Source organism: Capricornis sumatraensis, chromosome 4 (assembly GCF_032405125.1).
Source record: "Capricornis sumatraensis isolate serow.1 chromosome 4, serow.2, whole genome shotgun sequence".
NCBI lineage: Eukaryota > Metazoa > Chordata > Mammalia > Artiodactyla > Bovidae > Capricornis > Capricornis sumatraensis.
The window spans coordinates 68,873,296-68,897,845 of NC_091072.1; the positions used below are offsets into that span (position 1 = coordinate 68,873,296).

Consider the following 24,550-nt stretch of genomic DNA (forward strand, 5'->3'; position numbering starts at 1 on the left):
ACTCCAGTATTCTCGCCCAGAGAATCCCATGGACAAGAGGAGCCGGACAAGCTACACCCCACGGGGTTGCAAGAGTCAGACACAACTTAGCGACTAAGCCACCACCAGCACTTCTGGGTATTTATCTGAGGAAAACAAAAACGTCAAACTCAAAAAGATACATGTATCCCAATGTTTACTGCAGCAACCTTTATAAGAGCCAAGACGTGGAAACAAGCGAAGGGCCCATCAGTGGACTGAACACAGAATATGTGGTGAGCTCTGTGTGTGGCACACGCGATGGAGTGTGACTCAGCCGTAAAAAAGAAGAAAATCCTGCCATTTCAACAACACGAATGGACCTTGATGGCATTACGCTAAGTGAAATAAGTCAGACGAAGAAAGAAAAATACCGTATGATCTCTCTTAACTGCAAAGTCTACACACACAAGCACGTGAAAACACAAGCTCAAAGAAACAGAACAGAGTGGTGGTTGAGGTTGGAGGTGGTGGTGAGGGGAGAGTAATGGGTAAATTGCTTTGGGATTTTTGTTTTTCTTAGTTTATTTAAGTTGCAATAATTAAGGACAAAAAATAAACTTTAAAAAATGTCACGCTATCAGTAAGGCAAAAGCATCTTATGAAACTATTCTTACAAAGTCATGCTATTCCCTCCGCTTGAGCCAAAACTATAAGACTTTTAAATGATGCAATAACAAACAACTTCTATAATCTGAGACAAAACTGATAATGTTGGCAATACCTTTACATGAAAATGTTGACATACTGTTTACAAACTATGAGATAATCATATGTCATTAATCCTTTCTTACCAGCTGAATCCTAAAAGATGACGCTGTGAAAGTGCTGCACTCAATATGCCAGCAAACTTGGAAAAATCCACTGTGGCCACAGCACTGAAAAAGGTCAGTTTTCATTCCAATCCCAAAGAAAGGCAATGCCAAAGAATGCTCAAACTACCGCACAATTGCACTCATCTCACACGCTAGTAAAGTAATGCTTAAAATTCTCCAAGCCAGGCTTTAATAGTACATGAACCATGAACTTCCAGATGTTCAAGCTGGATTTGGAAAAGGCAGAGGAATCAGAGATCAAATTGCCAACATCCATTGGATTATCAAAAAAGCAAGAGAGTTCCAGAAAAACATCTACTTCTGCTTTATTGACTACGCCTAAGCCTTTGACTTCGTGGATCACAACAAACTATGGAAAATTCTGAAAGAGATGGGAATACCAGACCACCTGACCTGCCTACTGAGAAATCTGTATGCAGGTCAAGAGGCAACAGTTAGACCTGGGCATGGAACAACAGACTGGTTCCAAATCGGGAAAGGAGTACATCAAGGCTGTATATCATCACCCTGCTTATTTAACTTATATGCAGAGTACATCATGAGAAACACTGGACTGGATGAAGCACAAGCTGAAATCAAGACTGCCAGGAGAAATATCAATAACCTCAGATATACAGATGACACCACTCTTATGGCAGAAAGCGAAGAAGAACTTAACAGCCTCTTGATGAAAGTGAAAGATGAGAGTGAAAAAGTTGGCTTAAAAACTCAACTTCAGAAAACGAAGATCATGGCATCTGGTCCCATCACTTCATGGCAAATAGAAGGGGAAACAGTGGAAACAGTGGCAGACTTTATTTTGGGGGTTCCAAAATCACTGCAGATGGTGACTGCAGCCATGAAATTAAAAGACACTTGCTCCTTGGAAGAAAAATTATGACCAACCTAGACAGCGTATTAAAAAGCAGAGATGTTACATTGCCAACAAAGGTCGTTCTAGTCAAAGCTATGGTTTTTCCAGTAGTCATGTATGGATGTGAGAGTTGGACTATAAAAAAAAGCTGAGTGCCGAAGAATTGATGCTTTTGAACTGCGTTGTTGGAGAAAACCCTTGAGAATGTCTTGGACTGCAAGGAGATCCAACCAGTCCATCCTAAAGAAAATCAGTCCTAAATATTCATTGGAAGGACTGATTCTAAAGCTGAAACTCCAATACTTTGGCCACCTGATGCAAAGAACTGATTCACTGGAAAAGACCCTGATGCTGGGAAAAACTGAAGGTGGGAGGAGAAGGGGACAACAGAGGATGAGATGGTTGGATGGCATCACCGACTCAATGGACATGAGTTTGAGTAAGCTCCGGGAGCTGGTGATAGACAGGGAGGGCCTGGCACGCTGCAGTCCATGGTGTCACAAAGAGGTGGACACGACTGAGCAACCGAATTGAACTGAATTACCAATTGAACAGATAATAACATGAAAATTTTCAATATTAATCTGATAAATAAGAGAATAATGTAAACTACCTTTCATCAAGAGTTTACTATGTTTATTTACTAAACTATGCTAAACACTAGTAAACATAAACCTTATCAATGCAGTCTGCACACAATCACCTTTAATAATTGCTTTGAAATATTCTTCTCTCTTAGTGTCTTTAACACCATGATCACCTCCTATCTCCGATTCTTCTTGTTGTCCCTAATACGTATGTTCTTTCGCTTAGTCACCATGAGAATCTCTAGTCTGATGAAGTCAAGCTGCCTCTCTCACTGCCTGATGTGTTACTGAGTTGGCCAGAAAGTTCTTTCAGGTTTTCCCGTTACATCCAACTTTCTGACCAACCCAGTACATCTATCTATCTGAATGACACTCAAATTCATACCCACTCTCTCTTCCAGAGCTAACTCTTTACCACATGTCCCACCTACAGTGGAAGCTCAGCATAATAAGAATGAAACTCGCTAACTTCAAACTTTCCACCTTCCTCCTTAAATTAAAAAAAAAAAAAATTACTACTACCATCCCCTTATTTCTTAGCACACAAACTATTCCCCCTCTCCTATCAGTAATAATTAATCCTACCTGTCTACCTGTCTGTTGATTTTAACCACTCTTTACCATCACCATTTAGTGCAGAAATCTCAAATACTTTATATTTGGCTTATTTTAATAAAAACCTAAACAGTGTCCTGGATTTTGGCCTTTCCTCATCCTTACAATAGCTTACAAATATCTACGAGGACAATCCTCTATATACTGCTGCCATTATTGTAACGCCTACTACGCTGCTGCTGCTGCTGCTGCTGCTAAGTCGCTTCAGTCGTGTCCGACCGTGTGCAACCCCATAGACGGCAGCCCACCAGGCTTCCTCGTCCCTGGGATTCTCCAGGCAAGAACACTGGAGTGGGTTGCCATTTCCCTCTCCAATGCATGAAAGTGAAAGGTGAAAGTGAAGTCACTCAGTATCCTTCCTATTGTTTACTGGATCAAACCTACACTTCCCAGCCAAACTCAAAGCCCTGCATTAGCCAACTCCCCTTACAAATGCAAACAGTTTCATGTTGCTGCCCCACAGGACCCATTTGCTAGAGCAAATTAAGATGTTTGTCTCTCATACATGGGTTGCCTATTCTTACCTTCACAGTATTTTTCATATGTCAAATTAAAATACCTTCTTAAATCTTTTCAACTAATCCACAAATCAAGATCAGAGTTAAACCTAAAATTCTACCATCTGAATAACCATAAAACTATTGCCAGAGCTTATAGTTAACTCTAAAAGTGAATGTAAGCAATAGCTTGTGCCCATCTTTCTGCTCCATAAATTTCTACCTTCCTTGTGCTTGCCTCACAGTATTTATTCTAAATTCTATCACACAGGCATTTTCCCTTTCATTAACTTATAACTAAGTAATCTATCTTTCCAAAGAGACTGAGATCCTCAAAGGTAAAACTACAATCATCTTCATTTTTGTTTATCACCACAGCTCCCAATTCCAGTAAACTGAGGTAATGACATAAAAGTGATCCACAAAATTTCTGTGATGTGAATCCTACTTTCACATAGGCTAACAGTGTAATTTAAGAGAAAGCTTAGGGAGAATATCATTAAGAACATCATTTGCCAATCAATTATACACGCCTTCTGATATTTATCAATCAAAATATTCCTGTTTTCAAAAAGAATTCTAGGCAAGTGTCTGGTAATCAAAAGCTTTAAAAATGAACATATCCTTTGACCTAGCAATTTCACATGTAGGAAGTACTCTTAAGAAATTAATCAAGAGATGTTCACAAATATTTACATTCAGGAGCCTTCTTCATTTATCATTTAATAAATGTTTATTGAGAACATGCATGCAAAGAGCCAACAGGAGTGGAAGACAGAATCAGATCCCTGCCTCCATGATGCTTACATCACAGAGCAATTTATAATGGATAAACAGGCTATAAAAAGTATATTTAATAGCAAGATATACTATATACATGGATCAAATTACTCAACATTAAGATGTTTATTTCTCTCAAATTCAGTGCAATGTCATTCAAAATTCCAGCAGACTTTTAAAAAATAGAAACTAACAAGTCAGTTTTAAATTTATGTGAAAACAAAAGGACTTGGAATTACAAAAACTCTGAAAAAAAAAAAAGTTGGAAAATTTGCCCTACCTGACTTCATAACTTATTAAAATGCTACAGAAATCAAAACAGTATGACATTCATACCAAGACAGACACAGAAAGAGAGTCAAATTCACAAACAGACCCAAATATACATTAGTCAATTAATTTTTGATAAATATGCACAGTCAATTCAATGGAGAAAGGACAGTCTTGTCAACAAATGGTCCTGGGCCAGCTGCCGATCCATGTGTAAAAACACACGTCGAGTCTTACCTCACATTGTACACAAAATGGACTCAAAATGCAAACACAAAACATAGTACAATAAAACTCTTAAAATCAAACATAGGAAGCCATCTTGATCTTGAGTTAAAGATTTCTTAGATACAATACCAAAAGCATAATCCATTAGAGGAAACAAACTGACCAACTGGACTTTAAAATTAAGAAAGAAAAAAGATACTAAAGGAACAGATAAGCAAGCCTGAAGGAGTAATTTACAAACCATATATTGATAAAGGACTTGCATCCAGAATTAAAAAATTGTCAAAATAATAAGAAAACTCAACTTCACAAAACAAAACAAAAAAATTGGCAAAAGATTTGAACAGGCACTTCACCAAGGAAGATACACGGATGGTTAACTGAACACATGAAAAAGTGTTAAATATCATTTCGTCGTTAGTGAAGGGCAAACTGAAAACACAATGCAGGGACTGCCCTGGTGGTCCCATGGTGAAGACTCCACTTGCCAGTTCATAGGACACGGGTTGAGTCCCTGGCCCAGGAAGATTTCATGTTGCAAGGCAACAAAGCCCACGCACCACAACTCCTGAGCCTGAGCTCCGCAACAGAAGACACCACCACAAGCAGCCTGTGCACCGCAACTGGACAGTAGCCGCCTCCCGCCTCAGCTAGAGAAGAGCCTGCATAGCAACAAAACCCAGCACGGTCCAACATTTATTAAAAGAACCCACAATGCAATATTACTAATTATACACCTATTAGAATGGCTAGACTTTAAAAGGATGACCACACCAAGTATTAACTAGAATGCAGAGAAACTGCAGTTGTTAATAAACTGCTAACGGGAATGTACAATGGGAAAACCGTTTGGGAAAAACACTTGGAAGTTACTTAAAAATTAATCATACACTTACCACATAATCCAGTCATTTCATTTATAGGTAAACATGCAAGAGAAAAATATTTTTACACACATGGTGGAAGTAGCTTTATTTATGAGACTCAAATATGGATCCAACAAGAGGTAAACAACTTGTGATACATCCACACAAAGGAACTACTCAGTAATAAAAGGAATGCATGAATGTGGGTGAATCTCAAAATAACTGTGCTAGGTGAAAAAAACTAAACAAAAATGAGTATACAGACGCTTTACCCTCTAAGCCACCAGGGAAGCCCCTATTATATCAAATTCTCTGAAATTCAAACTAACCTTAGTGACAGAAAGCAAATTGGTGGTTGCCTCGGAATGGAAATGACTGGCTGGTGGAGGGGGCAGAAGGAGGGAAGGATCTCAAAACAACATAAGGAAATTTGGGGTGTGACAAATATATGTAATACCTTGATTGTGGTAATAGTTTTACAGGTGTATACATATAACAAAACTTAAAATTGTTTACTTTTAAAAAGGTATACTTTATTATTATCAATTACATTCAATAAAGCTATTTTTAAAAATAAACATTATGAACTTTAGAAAAAAGATTTTCCTAAAAGAAATCTGTAGGCCCAGATGATGTCACAGTTAACTTTTTCTTAAAGAAAAATTATGAAAGAATACTTAGTAACATTACATATGCATGTTCAGTTGCTTTAGTTATGTCTGATGCTTTGCAGCCCTATGGAATGTGGCCTGCCCGGGCTCCTCAGTCCACTGAATTCTCCAGCAAAAGTGCTGGAGTGGGCTGCCACGCCCTCCTCAAGGGGATCTTCCCAACCCATACAGTGATTCTGGAGCCCAAAACTATAGAGACTATAATGCAATCAGCCTCTTGCATTATAGGCTAATTCTTCACTGCTGAGCCACCAGGGAAGCCCTTTAATAAATTTTTATAAATGTTACAAAAGAAGAAAAAACAAATTATAAAAACGTTGTACAGCCCTTATTTTGCAAAAGCATGTTTACATTACTATATATGCAGAGGAAAAAAGAGAAGATAGACATAAAAATACTAATAAGATTATCTCTGAATCATATGCTTGCCTTTATTATTTGTGCATTTCCTGTCATTGTGCATCACTAAGTCGTGTCCAACTCTTTGCAACCCCCTGAACTGCAATACAGCAGGCTTCCTCGTCCTTCACTATCTCCTGGAGTTAGCTTAAATTCATGTCCCTGAGTCAGTGATGCCATCCAACCATCTCATCCTCTGTCATCCCCTTCTCCTCTTGCTCTCAATCTTTCCCAGCATCAGAGTCTTTTTCAATGAGTCAATTCTTCGCATCAGGTGGCCAAAGTATTGGGAGATACAACCTCAGCTTCAGTCCTTCCAATGAATATTCAGGATTGATTTCCTTTAGGAGGGACTGGTTTGGTCTCTTTGAGTTCAAGGGACTCTCAGGAGTCTTCTCCAACACCACAGTTCGAAAGCATCAATTCTTTGGCACTCAGCCTTCTTTACAGTCCAGCCCTCACTTCACACATGACTACTGGAAAAACCATAGCTTTGACTATATGGACCTTAGTTGGCAAAGTGATGTCTCTGCTTTTTAATATGCAGTCTAGGTTTGTCATAGCTTTCTTCCAGGGAGCAAGTGTCTTTTAATTTCTTGGCTGTGGTCACCATCTGCAGTGATTCTGGAGCCCAAGAAAATAAAAGTCTGTCACTGTTTCCATTTTTTCCCCATCTATATGTCATGAGGGGATGGGACCAAATGCCATCATCTTAGTTTTTTGAATGTTGAGTTTTAAGCCAGCTTTTTCACTCTCCTCTTTCATCTTCATCAAGAGGCTCTTTAGTTCCTCTTCACTTTCTGCCATAAGGGTGGTGTCATCTGCAATATCTGAGGGCGTTGATATTTCTCCCGGCAATCTTGACTCCAGCTTGTGTGTCATCCAGCCTGGCATTTCGCACAACGTACTCTGCATATAAGCTAAATAAGCAGGTGACAGTACACAGCCCTGACATAATCCTTTCCCAGTTTGGAACCAGTCTGTTGTTCCACATCCGGTTCTAACTGGTGCTTCTTAACCTGCCACAGGTCTTGACCTTCTTGACCTGCATACAGGTTTCTCAGGAGGCAAGTCAGGTGGTCTGGTACTCCCATCTCTTTAAGAATTTTCCACAGTTTCTTGTGATCCACACAGTCAAAAGCTTTAGTGTAGACAATGAACCAGAAGTAGGTAGTCTTTTGGAATTCCCTTGCTTTTTCTCTGAACCAGCAGATGGTGGCAATTTGATCTCTGGTTCCTGCACCTTTTCTAAATCCAGCTTGAACATCTGGAAGTTCCCAGTTCACATACTGCTGAAGCCCAGCTTGAAGGGTTTTGAGCTAATCTTGCCAGCATGTGAAATGCTTTAGTATGGTAATTTGAACATTCTCTGGCATTGCCTTTCTTTGGGATTGGAATGAAAACTGACCTTTTCCAGTCCTGTGGCCACTGCTGAGTTTTCCAAATTTGCTGCCATATTGAGTGCAGCACTTTAACAGCATCATCTTGTAGGATTTGAAACAGCTCAGCTGGAGTTCCATCACCTCCACTAGTGTTGTTCACAGTGCTGCTTCCTCAGGCCCACTTGACTTCACACTCAAGGATGTCTGGCGCTAGATGAGTGACCACATCGTCAGGGTGACCATTAAGGTCTGTTTTGTGTAGTTCCTCTGTGTATTCTTGCCACCTCTTCTTAATATCTTCTGCTTCTGTTAAATCCGTACCATTTCTGTCTTTTATTGTGCCCATCTTTGCATGAAACGTTCCCTTGGTATCTCTAAGTTTCTTGACAAGATCTCTCGTCTTTCCCATTCTATTGTTTTCCTCTATTTCTTTGCATTGTTCACTTAAGAAGGCTTTCTTATCTCTCTGCTTGCTATGCTCTGGAACTCTGCATTCAGTTGGGTATATCTTTCCCTTTTTCCTTTGCCTTCTCTTCTCTTCTCAGCTATTTGTAAGGCCTTCTCAGACAACCACTTTTGCCATCTTGCATTTCTTTCTCTTGAGATGGTTTTGGTCACCACCTCTGTACAATGTTACGAACCTCGGTCCACAGTTCTTCAGATCCTGTCTATCGGATGTAATCCCTTAAATCTATTTGTTACCTCCACTGTATAATCATATAAGGGATTTGATTTCCTGTACTTTTCTTATTTTACAACAAACACAGGTTATTATGTTTATAATCAGAGGGAAAATGTTTTTGAGGAAAAAGGAGAGGAACCTCCAAGTCTACTTGAAGACTAGAGTGGCGGTGGGGGGTGGGGGGAGGGAGTCTCTCCCTTTCAGACTGGAAAACAGTGACCAAATATTAAAGAGTGTAAGACTTGAAATTCTATCTCCCACTTTCGTAAAAACACCCAGAAGATCTCAAATCCATTCCCTTCTGTGCAAGTTTATGCAATAAACTCAAAAATACAATTTTTTAAATGTAGCTCTTTTCAGCATCAGATCCATACTTTATAAAGTTAACCATATCTATAACTCAACTTATAATTCCATTATCAATATAATGCCTTTTATCTACAATAACAGTTTAATAATTACCAATTAAACTTCTTTTTCAAATTAAATCCTATAGAATCCTATATTAGAACAGACTGTGTCATTTTTATCCATATATATTAATAATAAAAAAATTTAAGGTCATAACACTATTTTAAAGATACATCAGACCTTTTATTCTTTATCAGTTAATATGCTGTTGGTATCTTGAGTTTTAAAATCCAGCTATCCACCACAGTTGAAATATATATACTGTGTATGTCCTTTATTATGGCTTTGGGAAATGGAGTTAAACAAAATTCAAACCACACCTTGACAGAATCCTGAAGTACTTTCCATTCAGTTTTGCAGAATTGATCAATAAAGGTTAATCCAAGCTTCTTAATATAATATACAAAACCCTCCACAATCTGGGCCCTCTCTACCCTTTCATCCTCATCTCTTACAACTCCCTCATATGTAGTTCTGTCCTAACAACATTAAACTGCTTTTAGTTCATTGAACATACCATGCTTTTTCTCATCCCATGCTGATCTCTCTACCTAGAACTCAATCTCCTAATCTCACCCTTCACTCACTTTTATGTTCAGTCATTCTTTCCTTCTGATAGTTTTGCTTGGATGTCTTCCTTTTCCATTTATCCCAATCCATTCTGAGTTAAGAATTCTTAAGAGTTCTTCCAGAATGCCACAAATTTATCGCTATCAATGTATGTACTCTACCACAATACAATCAACTATTTGTATACCAATCTCTCTCACTAGGCAAAGACCTCCTTGGGATCAAAGATTAGGTCTTAGCCATCTCTATACCCCCAAAACCCTAAACAATAGCTAGAACATGAAGGTAGTTAATAAACACTTGCTAAATGAACAGTAAGCAGTTTCTTCCACTGATCAAAAGGATAAGAAACACAAGAAACTAGCTCAGAATTCCCCAAACCCAAGTGCCTTATAGTTTGAGGCTTGAGGGAAATCATGAAATTTAATTCATGTACATTTGGAGTGATCAATAAATGTCTAATATTGTGCAGAGGATTATGAGTAATATAAAAAAATTTATCCTCCTGAGAGAAGAATACCATACATAAATCAAAAAACAGACCTCCTATTTCCAGCCTGACTGAATGAACAGGTCAACAAATCCTTTCCACAGAACAGTCATAAAAACAGCCATATCAGTGCTCTGGAATTCAATCAAAGGCATTCAACAAACTGAAGTGTTTATTCACAAAAGCTGCCAAATTCTGCGTAACAGCATAAACAACACTGGATAAGAAAACTCGGGATAGGAACATGCTCCAGAAACTGGTAACATCACACTTAACTGTAAAAATCTGTGTATTTTCCCCCCAAGACCAGGAACATTCATCCTCTCACTGAAGAGTCTGACCCACACAATAAGGCAAAAATAAATAAACGAATGCATCAACATTCAGACTAGAAATGAAGTAGAAATATTTTATTCACAGACATGATTACCTATGTAAAAACAATATATAAAAGCTGACTGCATGTTTTATGTGCCAGCAATGTACAATCTAAAAATCAAACTATGGAAACTCCATTCTCATTAGAACCAAAAATGATCAAATTCTTAGGAATAAATTTAATAGAAATACAAGACTTATATACCGAAAATTTTAAAGTGTTGAAAGTAAAGATTTAAATGGAGAGACATTACATGTTTATGAATGGGAAGCCTCAATTTTAAGTTAGCAATTCTTCCCATGTTGATCTATAGATTCAATGAAAATTCTATCAAATCCCAGGAAATTTTGTAAAAATTGATAAACTGATCCTAAATGTTCTATGTAAATAGAAAGGATCTAGAATCACTTTTGAAAAAGTTAGGGGATTTAACACTACCCATCTTGAAACTTATACTATATAACACTACAGGTATCTAGACAGCATGGTACTCAAGTGCAGGGATATAGACAAAATATAATTAACACTCTAGAAATAAATTCAAGTTATAGGCAACTGATTTTCTTTTTTTTAAACAAAGGCTCCAATACAATCCAAGGGGGAAAAGAACAGCATTTTTAACAAATGGTTCTAGGACAAATTGGCAGCCACTTGGCATAAAAATAAAAAAGAAATTTAATTCAATATGAATCAAATCTAAATGAAGGAGCTAAAAGAAAACCCAGAAATCTTTGTGACCCTTAATTATGCAGTTTTGAAACACAAAGTCAAAAATATCCATTATTGTTGTTCAGTTGCTTAGTTGTGTCTGTCTCTTTGAGACCTCATGGACTACAGCACCAGACTGCCCTGTCCTTCACCATCTACTGGAGTTTGCTCAAATTCACGTTCACTGAGTTGATGATGCCATCCAATCATCTCAAATATCAAAATATTGATATACTGATACAAGCCATAAAAGAAACAAATGATATATTATACTTCATTAAGAACTCTGCACTTCAAAGACACCAGTAAGAAAAAAGCCATAAACTGACAGAAAGTCTCTAAATCTGATAAAAAAAAAAACCTTTATCAAAAAAAAAACACCAAACTTTTATCCAGAATATAGAAACTTTTACACCTCAGTAAAAAAAAAAAAAAAGCTAAAAAATTAGCAGAAGATTCAAACAGATGTTCCACCAAAGGCTTATAAATGGGTAATAAGCATATTTAAAGGGCTTTTTCAATGGCTAAGCAGGTAAAGAAACTGCCTGCAATGCAGGAGAGACAGGAAACCGCAGGTTCGATCCCTTGGTCAGGAAGATCCCTTGGAGAAAGAAATGGCAACCCACTCTAGTATTCTTTCCTGAAATATCCCACGGACAGAGGAGACTGGCAGGCTACAATCCAAAGAGAGACAGAGATTCAGACACGACTGAGTGACTAGCACACAAGCACATGAAAAACTCAACATCATTTGTATTAAGGGAAATGTAAATTAAAATCAGGAGTCTACTGATTGGCAGCAACAGTTACTCAGTGGAATGGCTATAATAAAAAAGACAGATGATACGAAGTGTTGATGAGAATGTGCAGAAACTGGAACCCTTGTACAAGTTTGATGGGAATGTAACTGGTCACTTTCGAAAACAAAATTTCGCAGTTTCCGAAAAGATTAAAAATAAATTCTGGGGACTTCACTGGTGGTCCAGTGGTCAAGAATCTGTCTACTAATGCAGGGGAAACGGGTTTGATTCCTGCTCCTGGAAGATTCCCAGGAGCATGCCCAGGGGCAGCTAAGCCATTGCTCCCTAACAAGAGAAGCCACCACAATGAGAAGCCACCATACCGCAGTTACAGAGTAGCCCCCACTCACTGCAACTAGAGAAAGCCTTCACACAGCAATGAAGACCCAGAGAAGCCAAAAATGATAAATTTTACACACGCACACACCAAAAAAAAACCACATTCTCAACCGTTGTTAGAACACTTCTGTAGAGTTTTCTTCCCATCAACCAATTCACTAACTGTAGACTTCTAAAATTTAATTCAGTCTTGACAATAACTACCCAGAAGTAGTGCAGACCCCACAGTTTAAGGGCTCAGTCCAGGTGGTGCTCCCACCTTGGACACCAGTCATACGTCCCACTTCTTCAGGTGGTGCTCCACTTTAGGTGGTGCTCCCACCTTGGACACCAGTCGTAAGTCCCACTTCTTCAGATGATGCTCCCACTTTAGGTGGTGCTCCCACCTTGGACACCAGTCGTGAGTCCCAGGTTGCCACCTATACTTCTGACTAACCACCTGAAAGTCAGGAGTTCCATGACTCTCTCCTTAGGTTTGATAATTTGCTAAAATGGCTCACAAAACTCAAGAGAACAATTTAATACTGCTGCCTTATTATAAAGGATACGACTCAGGAGCACCCTATGCAAAGGCTGCATGGTACAAAGTCTGGGGAAAGAGGCACAGAGCTTCTCCCCTCAGGGAAACCCACTCTTTCAGCACCTGTGTTCATCAATTGAGATACTCTCAGAATTGCATTGCTCAAGAGTTTTTATAGAAGTCTAGTCTCCCTTCCCTCTTCCCAGAAGTTAGTGAGTAAGGCTGAAAATTTCAACGGTCTCATCACATGGTCTTTCTGGTGACCTGTCCCTTCTGAGGATCGAAAGACCCCTTCTAAACCACATTAGCATAAACTTAGGTGTGATCAAAAGGGGCTCATTAAGAACAACAAAAAAATGGGTCTCCGGTTCAACATGGCGTAACAGAAGGACATGTACGCATCTCCTCCTGCAAGAGCACCAAAATCACAACCAGCTGTTGAACCACCATCGACAGACAATGCTGGAACCTACCAAAAAAGATACCCCGTGTCCAAAGACAAAAAAGAAGCCAGAGAGAGATGGGAGGAGAGGCACAACCACCATCAAATCAAATCCCATACCCGCCAGACAGGTGACCCACAAAACTGGTTCTGAACTCCATGTCAGGCTTCCCAGCCTGGGGGTTTTATAAAAGGACTGGGAACCCCCAGGGAATCTGACCTTAAAAGCCAGTGGGATTTGATTATAGGAGTTCCACAGAACTGAGGGAAACAGAGACTCCAGCCGTGGAGGGTGCACACCAAGACCCAGAGGAATGACCCCACAGGAGACTGAACCAAACCTAGCTGCTAGTGTTGGAGGGTCTCCTGTGGAGGCGTGGGTTGGCAGGGGCTCACTACAGGGACACAGCACTGGTAGCAGCAGTCTGGGAAGGTCCCCCTTGGCATAAACTCTTTTGGAGGTCGCCATTAACCCTACCATAGAGCACACAGATCCCAGGGCTGGGTCACCTCAAGCCCAGGAGGTACCAAGTAGGGAGCACAACCCCACCCATCAGCAGATAATGTGGATTACAGATTACTGAGCAAGGCCCTGTCCACCAGAGCAAGACCCAGTTTTTCGAACACCAGTCCCTCCCATCAGGAAGCTTACACAAGCCTCTGAGCCTCCTCCATCAGAGGGCAGACAGAAGAAGGAAGAAGAACCACAATCCCACAGTGGCTAAAACAAAAACCACATTACAGAAAGTTAATTGGGATAAAAAGCAGAAAGTTATGTCCCAGGTGAAGGGACAATATAAAACCCCAGAAAAACAACTACCTCAAGTGGAGATAGGCAACCTTCCAGAAAAAAATTTCAGAATAATGATAGTGAGAAAACAATGGAGAAGATGCTAGAAATGTTTACGAAAGACCTGCAAGAACTAAAGAACAAACAAACAGAGATGAATAATACTCTAGAAGGAATCAATAGCAGAAGAACAGATAAATGACCTGGAGGACAAAATGGTGGAAATCACTTCTGCAGAACATAGAAAAAAGGATGAAAAGAAATTAAGACAGTCTAAGAGACCTATGGGACAACATTAAATGCACCACAGGGGTCCCAGAAGGAGAGAGACAAAAAGAACCTGAGAAAATATTTGAAGAGTAAATAGCTGAAAAATTCCCTAACATGGGAAAGGAAATAGTCAACTAAGTCCAGGAAGCAGAGAGTCCCAGGCAGGATAAATGCAAGGAAGAACACACCAAGACAGATAATCATCAAAGTGACAAAAATTAAAGACAAAGATAAAATATTGCAAGCAACAATGGAAAAACAACAAATAACATAAATGGGAACACCCATCAGGCTATCAGCAGATTTCTCAACAGAAATTCTACAAGCCAGAAGGGAAAAGCATGATACATTTAAAGTGATGAAAGGAAAGGACCTACAACCACAAACACTTTACCCAGAAAGACTCTCATTCACGTTTGATGAAGAAATCAAAAGTTTTCCAGACAAGCAGAAGCTTAAGAGAATTCAGCACCACCAAACCCGCTTTACAACAAATGCTAAAGGAATATCTCTAAATAGAAAACAAAAGGCAAGGAAAAGACCTACAGAAAGTAAACCCAAAACAATTAAGTAAACAGTAATAGGATCATATATATTGATAATCACCTTAAATATAAATGGATTAAACACACCAACCAAAAGACACAGACTGGCTGGGCAGATAAAAACAGGCGCCCGCATGCACTTCTACTCACCACACCGCTCTGCCTGACTCTCCAAATTGTATGTAATTACTTTATACTGTTAGGTTAATCATGTTCCCATTATGGCTTGCAATTTTAATTATCTTTTATTTTTTGTCTGGCTCTTGAGTGTGAAAATTGATCAACATCTTTCACCATTTAACTATTACTCACTCAATACCATTGTATCATGATTGGTCAACAGAAAAGTAATATAGAACTCTATATCACCAAAATTACCATTTAATAGAAAAACCTGTAATCATTTTCTAAAATCCAGATGCATATGAGAATTATTTTGGAGTTTTTTGAAAAATACAAATGCTGAGGAATTGCTTTTTCACCAAAGCTCCAGATAGATATGTGTCTAATGAGCAGCTATGTTTAAAAACAACTAGACTATATGATGATCTTTTACTTTTATCTAGTTTGTTTCACTTTTTCTTTTTCATATTCAGTGCTCCCATTTCATTTAGTTTATTTTCCAATTTCTCCATCTTTTTTTATGTTCTTTCTCAAGCCTTTATCAAGTATAATAGAAAAGCTTTCATATATATAAATATAAATAATATGTATACCATATATATTTTAGAAAACTTGTGAATTTTTGCCTAACTAAAAAATTTATGACATTTTGATTCCATTTGTTTGATTCAGTACGAATAGAATACTAAATTTCTAACTAAAAAAAAAATTGATATGCAACAACCAACAAACTGTGTGGATCACAACAAACTGTGGAAAATCCTTAAAGAGATGAATTACTAGACCACCTTACTTGCCTCCTGAGAAACCTGTATGTACGTCAAGAAGCAACTGATAGTACCAGACATGGAACAATGGACTGGTTCAAAACTGGGAAAGGTGTACATCAAGGCTGTATACTGTCGCCATGCTTATTTAACTTATATGCAGAGTACATCATGCAAAATGCCGGGCTGGGCGAAGCTCAAGCTGGAATCAAGACTACGAGGAGAAATACCAACAACCTCAGATATGAAGATGACACCACCCTTATGGCAGAAAATGAAGAAGAACTGAAGAGTCTCTTGATGAAGGTAAAAGAGTGAAAAAGCTGGCTTACAACTCCACATTCAAAAAACTAAGATCACAGTCCCATCACTTTGTGGCAAACAGATGGCAGAAAAGTGGAAACAGTGACAAAGTTTATTTTCTTAGACTCCAAAATCAATGTGGATGGTGAATGCACCCAAGAAATTAAAAGACGCTTGCTCCCTGGAAGAAAAGCTATGACAAATCTCGACAGTGTACTAAAAAGCAGAGACATCACTTTGCTGACCAAGGTCCATATAGTCAAAGCTATGGTTTTTCCAGTAGTCATGTATGGATGTGAGAGTTGGACCATAAAAAAGGCTGAACACCAAAGAACTAATGCTTTCAAACTGTGGTGTTAGAGAAGACTCTTGAGAGTTCCTTGGATTGCAAGGAGATCAAACCAGTCCATCCTAAAGGAAATCAACCCTGAATATTCACTGGAAGGGCTGATGCTGAAGCTGAAACTCTAATACTTTCGCCACCCGATGCAAAGAGCCAATTCCCTGGGAAAGGGATGCTGGCAAAGATTGAGGGGAGGAGGAGAAGGGAGCGACAGAGGATGAGATGGTTGGATGGCATAACTGACTCAATGGACATGAGTTTGAGCAAATGCAGGGAGAAAGTGAAGGACAAGAAAGCCTGGCATGCTGCAGTTCATAGAACTGGAAAGAGTTGGACATGACTTAGCAAGTGAACAACAACAAAGCAACAAACGTTTACTGTAGAACACAGGGGACTATAGTCAATATCTTATAATAACCTATAATGGAAAATAATTTCAAAAATAATATGTGTGTAAATGAATCACCTTGCTGTTCACCTGCAACACTGTAAGTCAACTATACTTTAACAATATATGTATATATTTTTAAAAGAGTAACAAAAGAATATCACTCAGGAAATTCCAAAAGTTTTAGGAGCTCTGTGTCAGCAATTAGGGACAAAAACCAAATATACCCTATAAGCTTACCATATGTCTCAGCAATTCCACTCCAAGGACTCTACCCAAGAGAAATGAAAACATGTGTTCACCCAAACATTTATGCAAACCTTCATGGAAGCATTATTCACAATAGTTGAAAAATGAAAACAATCCAAAACGTCCATCAACTGATGAATGAATGTGAGCATTTATATGAAAACAATAAAGAACAAAATACTGATACATGCTACACAGATGAACTTCAAAAATATTAAGTGAAAGAAGTCTGATACAAAAGACATTTATGTATGTATTTTTATTCCATTTATATGAAATGTGGAGAAAAGACCAATGTATAGAGAAAGCACGTAATTGGCTTGTGGGAGTAGGCAGTGGATTGACTGCAAACAAGCCTGAGAGAAATGGATAGGGGGAGTTTAATGAAAATGTGATGATGGCTGTACAACTCTACAAATGTACTAAAAAACACTGAATTGTATGCTTACAATCGGGTAGAGAAGTTATGTCTTTTGAACTTTAGAAAATGCGATGATTGGACTTCTGTAATCAAGCCTAAGTTCAATCAGCCAAGCAAAAAAGAAAGAATCCAGGTTCTAATGATGTCACTGACTTGACAATCCTAGAATCACCTATCTGTGGAGTTCTTATATGTGAGTCAATAAAATCTCCTAAAGTTAATAATAAAAGGATAAGAAAGTTCTAAGGGATACAAGAATATGTTCATTTCATTATAGAAAATTTGGAATTACCATCTGTAAAGAAAGGTATCAAGGAAAAGGCAGGACTTCTAGTGGATCTTAAAGGATAAAAGATTATAATGAGGGTGGAGAAGTGGGGAGAACAGGCAGAAAAGAAAAGTGTTTAGAAGAATCTGTAACAGTGGAATGGATAGAAGTTAACATTTAACAAGTGCCCACTGTAACTCAGTCAGGCATTACAACATATATCTTTTAATCCATGTGACTTTTGTAGATAAAAAGTTATCGTTTTACACATGAAGACACTAAGGACCCTAAAATAACTTCTTTTTAGACCTTTTGAGGACCCTAAAATAACTTCTCCAAAAAGCCAAGCAGGTAGTATAATTGGTAGAGCCAAGATTTTAATTTTCAATCTCAGGATTCAGGCCCCAAAACATGTACTTCTTCATCTCTGATACGATGCTAACACAAAGACTTACCGCATTTGCAACTCCAGATCTTTGTAGAGATCATCTTTGCATTGATGAGTTTACATTTACATAGCCACTCTGTGCTTCTTGACTAGCAGCTTCCATTTAAACAATAAGGTGTGATCTACATCCCCTGCCTGCATTCCAAAACTCTGCCTTCTCTGGTTTTGCTCCCTATTCTTTTACTCCACCTTCTCATTACATGCTGATGTTCACCAGCCCCTGTCTACACCCAGGATCTTAACTACTACCATGGCTGACAACTTCTGACTCTCTCTCTCCAATTCAGAGAAACTCCGGTTTTGCTTGTCTGATTAATTCCCTCCAGGCCACTCTCAGATAACTCTTACAGAATTCAAATGGGGCATTCCTCAATCAGAGTGTGTCACGTCTGCAGGTCTAGGCCAGTGGTCTTCCCTACATGCCCCCAGTGAGAGAAGCCACTCAGTCGTGTCCGACTCTTTGCGACCCCATGGACTGTGCGGGCTCCTTCACCCACGGAATTTTCCAGGCAAAGATACTGGAGCGGGTTGCCATTTGAACACACTCTTATTTATTTACTGGATTTATATTACAAATAATTATCCATTCCTCCCACCAAAGCTGCTTGAGACTATGTCTTATTCACAATCTGGTACTCTGGTATCTAGCATAGTGAAAGACACATAATGGGCACTCAAATATTGACTAAACCAAAGAACAGAGGAAATAAGATTTGCTTTAAATTGGAAGGATATAATTTCTTAAAGAATTCTTTGGGAATATATTTTTTCGAGTGAGAAAATAGGCCAAGAAAGGTTAAGTGACTTAGTCAAGCTGTGGTCGCCTGAGTCATAATTCTCTTCCCACAAAATCAGGGTGCCTATCAAGTCCTGCTTATTGATCTACCCTCTCAATGAACCTCTAAAAGTAATATTAAAATGTTATCTAACGAAGAACCATTTCAACTTCATCCATTCCAGCTCTGGCTGGCTATATCAGTTGTAGAGAACTCTGATATTAATGATTATTTACCAGTTTTTTTCTGTCTAGAATAATCTTTAATTGAACCAGTCTTTTCACATGTTCTTCACATGCAATTCAATATATGTTTATCTTGCATCTCTATGTGGAAAACATGAATGCTATAATTTGTCAGCACTAAAAAAAAAAAATACGTAATTATATCATAGGTAATTTCAGTTTGTCTCCCTTAATGTGATTCAGTTGAAAAAAAACAGACTGAATGTGAACACTAGAGATAGGCACTGCAACTTCATTGGGAAAATCCCTGTAGCCCAAAGCTAACGTTGCCAGTGGTTGCTATGCTCGACCACAATCATGTTACTGGGCAACAACTCAGAAGGTAAGACAGCCAGCTCACTAAGAAGCAACTGAATTAAACCAAGATTTATAAAAGGACTCTGAGACTCAACTTTTTAATACCTTTAACTAAAATGACTCTTTGTCATAGTATCAGATATAAGATTTACAGCAAAACTATTAAAATACCTAGAATTTATTTGAAGACCTATCTTGAGAGTGATAAATGTTTTCCAAAAGAGAATAGCTAGGTTTAGGTTCCTCCTAACTCCATGAATTTTAACCCAAAAGTGATTTGAAGTTACAATATTCAGAAAACAAATAACTGGACACTTCATGGCTTTAATTTCTTTCTGGATTATAGCTCAGTTAAACATTAAAAAAAAAAAAAAAAATAGTGCTAGACTACAGAGTCTGTGATCTTTCCAGGACCCAGAGAGGCAGTCCTGATAGAAAAATATAAAACTTAAGAGAACTGTTAATTTATGAGGGCCAAATGAAAATACTAACATAATTTCATAAATTAAGTCTTTACTAGGTAAACACTAAAATGGAAAGGGACAAAATGAGGAAACAGAAAGAGAGGACTGGAAGAGGGCAGGGAAGAGGAAAGGAAGGAAAGGGAGTGGGGGAATTATTTCTTTTAAACCCAGATTCTACTAAAGAAGAACTAGGAAACTGACCAAACTCCCAAGACCACTAGGGAAATAGTGCCAGCATTCCTGAGGGAGTCCTTACAGCTAATAATGTCATGGGAAATTCTCAACTGTTCATACTTTCCAGGAACAGAAACTTTACCTCAATTCCAGTTGAGTCCCCTCTTTTTAATCCCCTTCCTTATGGCTGACAGTGGCCCTTTCTCCCTCAGTTGCTCTCAGAAGATTTTCGTTTACTTGCACTACACTACAGGAGTACAAATACACATTCCTCATCTCTAATAAACATTTATTCAGCAACTCCTATTCGGAAAAGACTAAGGATATAGTTTACTGAGATCTGATGTTCTGCCCCTCAAGAGCTTATCATCTCTAGTTAGGAGGGTAAGAGATACACAGAAATGTTATAACAATACAATATGAAGTTTCAAGTAAGCAGGACTGATAAATACATTCTGCAGAACTTCAGAGGTGGAGTGCAGTACATGTTACCACAAAATCGGCCCCTTGGGTATACTGACGGAGTTAAAGGCACCCGAGAAACAGCAGATGAAAGAGGAGCACTCAGACCGTCCTTTTTCCTCCAGAAGGCAGGAGATAAAACTCCCATGTGAAAGGTGCCCTCCCTGTACCAGGAGGAAGGAAGACATTCTTATCACCAGCGACAGTGAATGAATCAAAGCCAAGAAATTTGTACCAACTTGTTAAACTAACCGTTATCTTCCTGGTCATTTCTCCAATTTGTGCCTCCTAGCCCAAAACTCTGTTTTGTCAATTTTTCACAAATTAGTTTGTCTAAAAGATATAGACCATCTCTAACTTAGGACCTTTTTGACTTCACAATAGTGCAAAAGCAATTCACTGGTTCAGACGGTAAAGAGTCCAGCTGCAATGCAGACCTGAGTTCAATCCCTGGGTCAGGAAGATCCCCTGGAGAAATAAATGGCCACCCACTCCAGGACTGTTGCCTGGAGAATTCCATGGACAGAGGAGCCTGGCAGGCTACAGTTCATGGGGTCACCTGAGCCACTAACACTTTCACTTTCAATTCACATTCAGTAGAAACCGCATTTCGAATTTTTAACTTTGATCTTTTGCCAGCCTGTGATATGCAGTACAGCCCTCTCTCTCGTGATTCTGGGCAGCTGCAGCAGTGAGCTGCAGCTCCCAGCAATCAAGAAGGTAAAGAACTGATACACTTCCAACCATTCTGGACCCATACAACCATTCTATTTTTCACCTTCAGTACAGTATTCACTAAGTTACATGACATAATCAACATTTTTTATTATAAAACAGGCTGCATGTTAGATGATTTTGCCCAAACTTGTAGGCTGATATAAGTCCTCTGAGCATGTTTAAGGCAGGGTAGACTAAGGTATGATGTAACTGGGTAGGTTAGGTATATTAAACGCATCAGCTTACGATAGGGGAGGTAACACCACTCTAAGTGGAGGAAGATTTGTAAAAGCTGCCTGCTCTGGTCATTTTTTCCAGTCTTCATTCTCCGTGTACATGAAAAAAACATTTTTTTTTAAACCTGTATACTGTTCTGTTAATCTATATCAATTTAATTATTAGGCCCAGCCAGAGACCCTAACAGGGTAGAGAATTTTTCCTCCCTACAGAGTCGAACTTTATAGAGAGCATACTATTTAGATTTTAGGAAAGGAAAGAAATCAGGTCAGGTAGGGACAAAGCCATGAAGACTGGTAAGGAAAGGAGAAAGCACATAGGTTTAGAGGATGGTCTGGTCAGAGGATAGCTTTCCTATAAAGAACATAAGCTTGAAAAGGCAGAGTGTGACGAAATTCTGAAGAGTTCAGATAAGGAATGTGAACTTCAGTCAACAGGAAAGAGTATTTCTGAACATTTTTACACAGATTAGACAACTTTAAAAAATCACCTGCTGAGCCTAATACATTACGTATGACAAAGTTAAAATAAAACTCATTTACTTTAGGCAGAGACAGCACCTAGAAAACACCACACATACAAAGAACTCTGACCATTCACTAATCTGTTAGGATTTCATTCTTCTAGGCTTCTTCAATTATAACTTCCCATGACAAAATGCTGACTTCTGACTACTAAGGATTTTATCACACAACATGTATGAGTCATTCTGGATTTTTCTCCTTTGCTCATCTTGCCCAATTCTTGACAATTTCATTATTTTAACATCAGTATACAGGAAAGGAAAGAGGGAAAAGACTAAAACAAAGTCTAGAGATTTTTGAAATAGTCAGGGCATGATGTAAATAACAAAACTTTAAGTTCCAATTCCCTTCACTAATAGTCCGACTTCAAAGAAGTCATTCTCTCAGTGTGTCTCAGGTGTTCTCACCTTTTTCCCATACTTGATGGGTTAATGTATTCAATACCATCCCAAAAGTGGTCTAAAAACTACCTTCCAGCATAATTCATTTTATTGCACTTCATGGTATTGCACCTCACAAACAGTGCAATTTTTTTTACATATTGTAGGTTTGTGACAACTCCGCACTGTCAGACAATGGTCATCACTTTGAGCAATTAAGTATCTTTTTAATTAAGATATGTATATTTTTAGACATAACACACACTGCACCCTTAATAGACTACAGTATAGTGTAAACACAACTTTTATATGCTCTGAAAAATAAAAACAAAAAATTTATGTGACTCGCTTTACTGCAGTGGTGTGGAACCAAATCCACAGTATCCCCCAGGTACACCTTACTTGCCAAACAAATTATATCATTAAGGGTTCAATGAGTGGAGAAGAGTGAGATTATTGGCTAAACCAAGGTTTAAAACCCACCTGTGGGCAGTTAGTGTTTCAATCTCCCAATGCTGTTACCGTAAATTGGTATTACTCTACTACTTGATAAAATTTCTAAATATAACCACACTTCACCTGGTTAGAAAATACTCAGAGGGGAACATCTGACTTCCTATGTCCGAAAAAACCAAAGGATGTAACTCAAATTCACTTTTAACTCTCTGGAGAGTTCTACACAACTCTGAAATTTAAAGCAATCTAATAATTCTAAACAAAGTGAGTTTGAAATCGCAGCTCAATACAAAAGGTGAATATGAACTGCAACCACCTACAGACTGAACCCCTGAATTTAGAAAATTCTGAATCCAGATAATTGTAGGATACATACATTTAATTATATTCTAGTTGAGTATTAGACTTGTTTACAAGAGATGTTGCTCGGTAACAGGAGCAATGCTTTAACAACCTGTTCAGTTTTAGATCTACTCAAGTATTTTATGCTCATAGTCTGAACCCAGTATGAATTATATACTATATATGAGAAACTATAAACAAGTTTCGTGTTATCCTAGACATCAACATTTTACTGAGACAGTTTCATCATTACAACTTTTGTGACCAAAGGCTTTTAAAACACTTGGAAGGGGCATTTTAAAAGCCAAGTGCCCGTTTATTTTGATCAAAATTTGGACACTAAGGGCATATCAAAATGTCCATTAAAGCCCAGCACTCACATATTCTAACGTTATCTCTGTAATGACAGCCAACATCACTGCTAGAATTGTCTTCAGGGTCAACGAAAACGGGAGCATGTTTTTTCGCAAGCGAAACTAGATGTATCACACGTTTGGTCAGTTTTTAAACGGGCTACACAAGCACCACGCCGGAGTACATCAAAAAGCCCCATGAAGAGTTTCACGTGCAGTCAATCGGCTACAGAACATTCTCCCAGCTAACTTTTCTAACACCCTCTCCAACTGCTCCACGAGAAAAATAACAAAAGAACTCAAGGGCAAGTCGTGAAGAAAAAAGCCATGAGTATTCCAAGCCACGGACAAGGCAGCGTTACCTACCAGACTCACACACGGTCCTTGCAACGTGCGCACAGAAAACAGTGACCGGTGTTCTGGCCGCACTCGCCAGGCGGACACCCTCACGGCTCTCCTCCCGCCGGGGCATTGGGGCTACGGGAGGCGGTCCCGCACGCGGGTTGCCGGCCCAGCCCGTCACGTCTGACAGGTCTCGGCTGCCGCTCGTGGCACAGGCTGAAGAGCAGGAGCCGGACAGCCGAGCGCGCCCCTCGGGCTCCCGACCCTAGGGAAATGCGGGGTGTCTCGGGAGAGCTCCAAAGGCAGAGAGGGCGGCGATGGAAAAAAGCCCCGCTCCTCCTCGGCGGACCGGCGTTCTCAGGGGTCCGGGGCCGGCGCCGAAGTCCGGCCGGAAAGGCACCCCGGGCCCGCCGCCCCGCAAACCCCACGGAGCTGACTCGGTACCGAGACCCAAGGGCGCGCGAAGCAGGAAGTCCCGCCCCCACGCCGACGTCACCCTCGCAGCGGACGCCGGCCGCGGCCT

The 24,550-nt window shown here is 39.2% G+C and overlaps 1 protein-coding gene across 2 annotated transcripts in view; it reads right to left on the reverse strand.

Annotated features, from left to right (window-relative positions):
- CEP83 (centrosomal protein 83) overlaps window positions 1-24,198 on the reverse strand; it is a 137,479-nt gene extending 113,281 nt beyond the window's left edge. For both annotated transcript variants that reach the window (XM_068970943.1, XM_068970942.1), the window contains exon 1: window positions 24,052-24,198. The gene's annotated coding sequence lies outside the window, so the exon portion shown is untranslated. The remainder of the gene's footprint in view (window positions 1-24,051) is intronic.
- Between the last annotated feature and the right edge of the window lie 352 nt (window positions 24,199-24,550).